This window comes from Pinus tabuliformis, chromosome 3_1 (genome assembly GCF_031772625.1).
Source record: "Pinus tabuliformis cultivar Carrire ecotype Pingquan chromosome 3_1, CPIR1, whole genome shotgun sequence".
Taxonomy (NCBI): Eukaryota; Viridiplantae; Streptophyta; class Pinopsida; order Pinales; family Pinaceae; genus Pinus; species Pinus tabuliformis.
This window is the reverse complement of record NC_142301.1, coordinates 206591196-206597769: the sequence shown is the minus strand read 5'-3', so window position 1 is coordinate 206597769 and position 6574 is coordinate 206591196.

Below are 6574 nucleotides of genomic sequence, written 5' to 3'. Positions count from 1 at the left end.
GATTGGAAATGAGCTCGAAAGGACATGTGCTCGAATGATATTTTAAGTTTAATGAGTCAAAAATATCAAATGACTACTCCGGATGATCTAGGTTAAAAGGATTACCAAGCAATCGTGAACTGCAAAATACCTCCTGTTAGCTACCTATACCAATAGGTTTCATATTTCATGATTGGCTATGAAAAGGTCCAAATATGCTCTGCTTTGATGATTCAAAGATCACATATTTCCAAGAGAACCCAAGCTGTGCTTATGGCTTAGTAAGGACTTAAATTTTGATGGATGGTCCAAAAGTCTAATCTGGATCATGTCATGTTTTAATTTTTTAGTTGTAGAATAGAGAAAGGAGTCTGTCCAAACTATTTAATCTTGGCAGACAAGTAGTTCAGGTAGAGAAGAAAAGGCTCCCAACAGCTTAATCTGGGACCTTGGAAGAAATAAGGGTAGAAGTAGATAGAAAAACAAAAGAAAAGCCAAAGAAAAGAAAAGGCAAGTAAGGGTCTGCAAGTCCAAGTGCACCCTCCAAGAAGAAATAAAAAATGCTAGGCAAATAGATGGGTAAGTAGTTGGGGTTGCAGAAAGGTTATCTTTACCATTGCAGGTGTGTTAACTTTGTTTACCAAGGCAAAGTCAATCAATTAAGAAGGTATTCTTCTTCATCAAGTTGCAGCAAGCATGAAGCATGTCTAACCTCCCTTCTTCCCCTTTTCATGTCATTTACTAACATTCCCTTCTGAGTTGAGATTCATGAAACTAATTGTGGTATTATGATTGATTTCTTATCTTTAGAAGCCACATTTCTTGTGTAAAAATCTTTTCATTTTGATCTACTCTTTAAGCCAAGTGTTTCACAAAAAGCTTAGTATTTTCTCCATTCATCCCCCCCCTCATCCATATTAACTCTAACTCTACTACATAAATCCCCTATATCACCTTTCCCCTACTAATATTAACACCATGGTGTATAAACCCCAAATTTTGTATAAATATCCCTCCCCTTGGCATTATAGCCATATGTTCTCTAAAAAAGGAATCAAAATGACATCTGGTCACTTTGATGAACCTATACCTCATCTCTCCCCCTTGCTTCAAGTCATTCCACTCATTAAACCATCATTTGCAAAGAAAAAACCCAAAAAACCCACTTCTGCCGCTTAACCTAAGTTGGCGCATGCATTTGATTTCTTCGAAATACATTGAAAAACCTTATAAAAAACCCATATCCGAAGGCTTCCGCCGGGCGCTGCTTCCTAAAACAAATATTAAATAAATACCTGCCCGCCTCCATATCCAGCGATCATATCGCCCTCCCATCAACCGTCGGATCGGACCCAAGTGATCCGACGGTCCTCATTAATATCGGAGCGGCCCCCACGACAGAGATTTAGCGCCCGAGAAAATGACGTTGCGTTACGTCAGTGCTTGGCCACGCGTCACCTGATCAGGGCTCTCGGAGCGGCCTCTGACAAAATCAGGGCCGTATCATAACCGCCCCGAGAAACTGTAACCGCTGGCGCTTAACCGTAACCGCGGGCACCTACCGCCCGGTTTGCTGGTCCCACGTCCTGCCCACGTCATTGCCGCCCTGCCATCGCATCAACACTTTTGTCCGCATTTGTGCCAACGTGCCTGCCACCGCATCACCCCGTGGACCAATAGTAGCTCGCCACCTCACCCGATGACATCATGCTGACGTCATCCGAGCTTGACCCCACCCTATGACGTCATGCTGACGTCATCAGAGAAAAGGCGCCAAATTTCCAAAAAGTCCATATTATGGCCAAAAATTGCATTTTTCATACTTTCTGCTTATTCGCTACTATTTCTTCTGCATGGTGTTTGACGTTCAAAACTGCGCCACCCCGCTGGAATCGACCTGAAGACCTCCAGAGCACCAATTCCACCCACATTCACGACCACTGCTCGCTGTTTGCCAGGTATTTCTCGTCGTTCATCCTCCATACGCCTAAATTGACTGTAAAATTACTCGAAGGGCCTAAACAACACTAAAATCACAATCTCACCAGCAAAATCCCTCTGTAAAGCCTCTATTTCCAATTACAAGCTCGAAAACCACTAGCTGAGCCTTAATTTCCCGAGTTCTTATCAAAAAACTGTAAATTGCTCGCGCAATCGTGAGACAGCTGGTTAACACATTAAAAAACCTGCTACAAAGGACAAAGGGAGACCAGACATTTGGCCTTATTCATAAATCAAACAGTATTTCAAGTGATGTGTGCCCATTTCACCCTCTGGTCCCTAAAATTCACAATTTCATTGCAAGAAATCGCCTCTGTACTGTTCTGCCTACTTTGGCCAGCTCACCAGCAAGACAGAAACTTAATAGACTATGGAGACTCCAATTGCACTGAACATCAAACCTCTCAATGCCCCTCATAGGGAGTTGGAATGGAAAGCCCTGGGAGATATGGATTATCAAATGTTAGACTGGTTTCCATTAGGCTCCAAATACAATATTCAGATGCTAAATGAGTTGAAAGCCCAGCACCTTAGTGGAGCTGATATCCTAGGGATTTGGGATTCAAACTTGCCCATCTACAACCTCCCCCAGGTAAATTCTATTCCAGAGTTGATCTACAGATGCCAGGAGTGCTATGATCCAGGCCAAAGAGCTGTCCTCAGCCCTACAGGCTCAATTATGTTCCATATCACCCCAGAGAGCATAAATGAGATGCTGCATTTCCACACAGCAAAACCATTGACCCCCCTCCACATGCAGAACTTGATAAAGAAGGGGAATAAGTTGTCAAATGACCAAGTCATCAAAATCAACCAGCTGTTTGTACAATCAGGCTCTGAAGCCATCAGAACTTCTCCTATTGGATATCATTACTTGAATGAATTGGGCAGAATGCTAGTGGATTTGATCAGCTATGTCCTAGGGTTCAAGGGAATGGAGGATGTGGATGAAATCATAATGGCAATGCTGTCTATATTCTCTCCTGGAAAGCCTCCAGCTGTACATTATGATTATGCCACATATATTGTAGATAGGATCCATGACCAGCTGATGGATCTGCAGAGGGAAAGACTGTTCAGATATACTTCATTCATTTACCATCTATTCTTGTTTAATCAACCAGGCAACTTCTCCATTCCCCTGAAACAAGTTAATGCCCAGGGGAATCCAAGATCAGTTGTGTTTTGGACCTCTCTCTTTCACTGCACCTCTGTGTCACCATACACATACTGTGAGTTTATAGACTTATTCATACATCCAGCTATGACATTATTGTACGGTGTTCCTCCTCCAAGATTGACTGATGACATGAGGAGAATTCTCCATCTAAACAAAACCTACAGCATTGGTAATTGGTACCTTTACCAAAACCACACAGTCATCAGAGTATATGGCTGTGAGTTGAAGCCTTTTAGGCTGCCAAGGTATGTCCCCATGAGGCTTTTTGCCCTTGAATACTTCAGGCAATTTGGGAATGCCGACTACCTCCACTTCCAAAGCAAGAACAAGAAGGCACAGTTGAAGGTAAGGAGCCAGCTGGGCCCTTTCCTATACAACAGAAAAGAGGAGGGGTGGAAAGAGGCAAACAGTATCCTAGAGGCCCTCAAAATGCAAACTAGCTTTGAATGGATACCCTATGACCCCAATCACTTTGTTTCCCTCAGGAGGATAAGATACAAATTGGGTACCTATTCTCACATAAGGCAACCTGAGATTGAGCAGTATGCCAATGCATTAACCTGGGAAGAGGGCACCTTAGAGGAGGAAATCACTAGTGAAGAGCTGCTAGAAAGAGAGGCCAGAAATATTCAAAAGGAAACTAACTTAGAAACTTGTGGACAGGTCCCCCTCTCATACAAAAGACAACTTGGAGCAGCTTCTTCAGCTTCAACAACACATCAGCAAGCTGCTATGAATACTCCACAGACAACCGGCAAAGGCAAAGAAAAGCAGGTGGAACAACCACCTCCTATGACCGAGGAACAAATGGAAACACTAGTGCAGCAACAAGAAGAAATGGAGCAGCAGGGAGAAGGGCAGCAGCAAGAAGAACAGCAGCAACCAGAAGAACAAAGGCAGGAACAACCTGTCCAGCAAGAGAAAACAGTGGAAGCCCCTAAATCCACTGAACACACTGTGCCTCCAAGGCAAGAAACTTCAGCTGAGGCATCAATCCTCCAAACTCCACAAAAGGAGGATACAAGCAGGAAAAGGGATAGAGAGATCCCCATTACAACATCAGCATCTCGTGGGGAGAAAAGACAGAGAATTAATCCCTTCTCAGAGGAAGAAATGCCAATAGGACAGTCCTTGGGTATACCCAGCAGGGAAGCATCAGCAAGCTCCTTTCAACAGGAGCAGGATAGAGCAATAGGAGGAGAAGTCAGTTCCTCCAATCAGCAAAGGGAAGGTGGACCCAACATTAAGCAGCAATTCATAGATATTAAGAGGAGAAATGAGCCCATCAAGATACAGCTATATAACCATCTGCTGAACATGGCTCCCACCAATCAACAAAGACTCATGTCTGCATATGATGTGCAGGAAGGCAAAATGATCATGAGTCATTTTATGCCAACAACAATGCAGCCCAAATCTGCCTCTGATTACTTAAGGACTAACCTGGAAGTCCTTGCCAAAGATATCCACCCAATGGATAAGATAGAACTGCATAAGCAAACGGGTGAGATGGTCTATGCTTCCTTGGCAGACCAAACATTGGACAACTACAGGCTACAAAATAGCCTCAACAATACAGCCTCTCAGCTAGAGTTGGAGAGAGCATCATCCCAGGCAAAGGACAACAGAATAAGGTCCTTGGAGGACATCATCATAGAGATGGGACATGATCCCAAAGACATCAAGGGCATACAAGAGATCTTAAAATTGAGGGATGCAGACATGGCAGCCTTGAGGAGAAAGATCAAACTCCCAGCCACAATTCACCCTCAAACAGATGATGTTGCCCAGCAAAGACATGATCAACAAGCCACAACCTTGTTGATATCTCTGTATAAGCAGCTAATCCAAACTCAGGAACAGCTGGGAGAATCGGAGGCTGCAAAAACAGCACTACAGGCAGCCTTAAAACAGAGAGAAGAAGGGCAGACCTCTCAGGCTCCTCCTCAAATCATAAACCTTGAGGAAGCTGCCCCAGCTACTGTTCCTCCTCCCCAACAAACTGATCAAGCTGCACCACTTACTTCAGCACCTCCACCAACGGAACAGGCCCCTAGCTTGGACATGCAAAAGCTAAAAAATGAGATTCAAGCCCTGGAAGCTCAAATGGCAGAGCTAAATGAGACCACGGATAAATTGGCCAAGGTAAATGACAGGTATGACAAATCCAAACAAGCTGTGGCAGAGAAGGGCAGGGAGGTGAAAGCCCTCAAAGACAGAATAAAAGAGCTAGAAAATGAGCTCAAATTAGACAAAGTGACAGCAGAGCTCAAGGCAGTCCTTTGGGCCAATATTGGCCAGTCCATTACTAATCAATGGCAGTACATTGAGACCATAGATGAACAATCAGATCTCATTGCAAAGGCAAATAGGGAAATACACAGAGCTAGAGCAATCCTTGGCAACATGCCTGATGCTGCCAACAGAATGATCAACATTTTGAATAACAGAACAAGCTCTCAACTGGCCACCATGGGAATTTCTCACAGGACTGAGACAATCTCAATGGTTAAAAGGGTCCTGACACTAAGAAACCTGGTCGGAACATTGGAAAGGAGAACCCAAGATATGCAGACTGAAATCAACAAGTTCATGGACAGGTTTCAGGTATTGCAAAACAGAGGCCTCCCCAGCATACTAAGCAGTGTGGGAAGACTGCTTACCCTTGAAAATTATACTAAAAGGGTCAATGCCTATGCTGCAGGACAAATTGCAGGACAGCCCAGCACTTCAGCAAATCAGGGCCAGCATCAGGGCAAACTTTATATAATAGGGTGGACAACCTATTTTTTATCATGAACGAGATCAATCATCTGTTTGATGTGCCTCCAAATTTTTATAAATATACAGAAGCAGATGAAACCATAGAGGCAATTGTCAAGCACCAATTGCCCACACAGGAAGTCTGGAACAAATTGACACAAATGATATTATCAAGCCAGAACCTGTAAATGTTAATTTTTATCCAATTTATAAGTGATCATACATAGGCAGAATTTTGATAGATAAGCATACAGAGGAAAGATGAAAGGCTGAGCCAACTCAGCAGAGCCATTCGGTCACCACAGCAGCAAGCACAGTCACAGGTGGCAGGGCCGAGAAGATACAGCGCAGAAAAAAGTAAAGACGCATTTTCCAGCATCAAAGCAAAGCGGTTCAACCGACTCAATGACCTCCAAAGGTCAAATTATCCTCTGATAGACTTAAAGAGCATTTATGCTGCTTTCAAAGCTGTAATAACTTCTTTTCTACTTTCTGTACGAAGTTATGAAGATATTTTCTCTCTCAGATGACTCAATGCCTGAGATATTTTGTATACACACTTCTATAAATTCCCCTTCGCATGAGTTTGCAAGGGTTGTTGTTGATTTCTCCTGAAGAAGTTCTTATGCTGTAATCCTTTCAGAAGTTTAA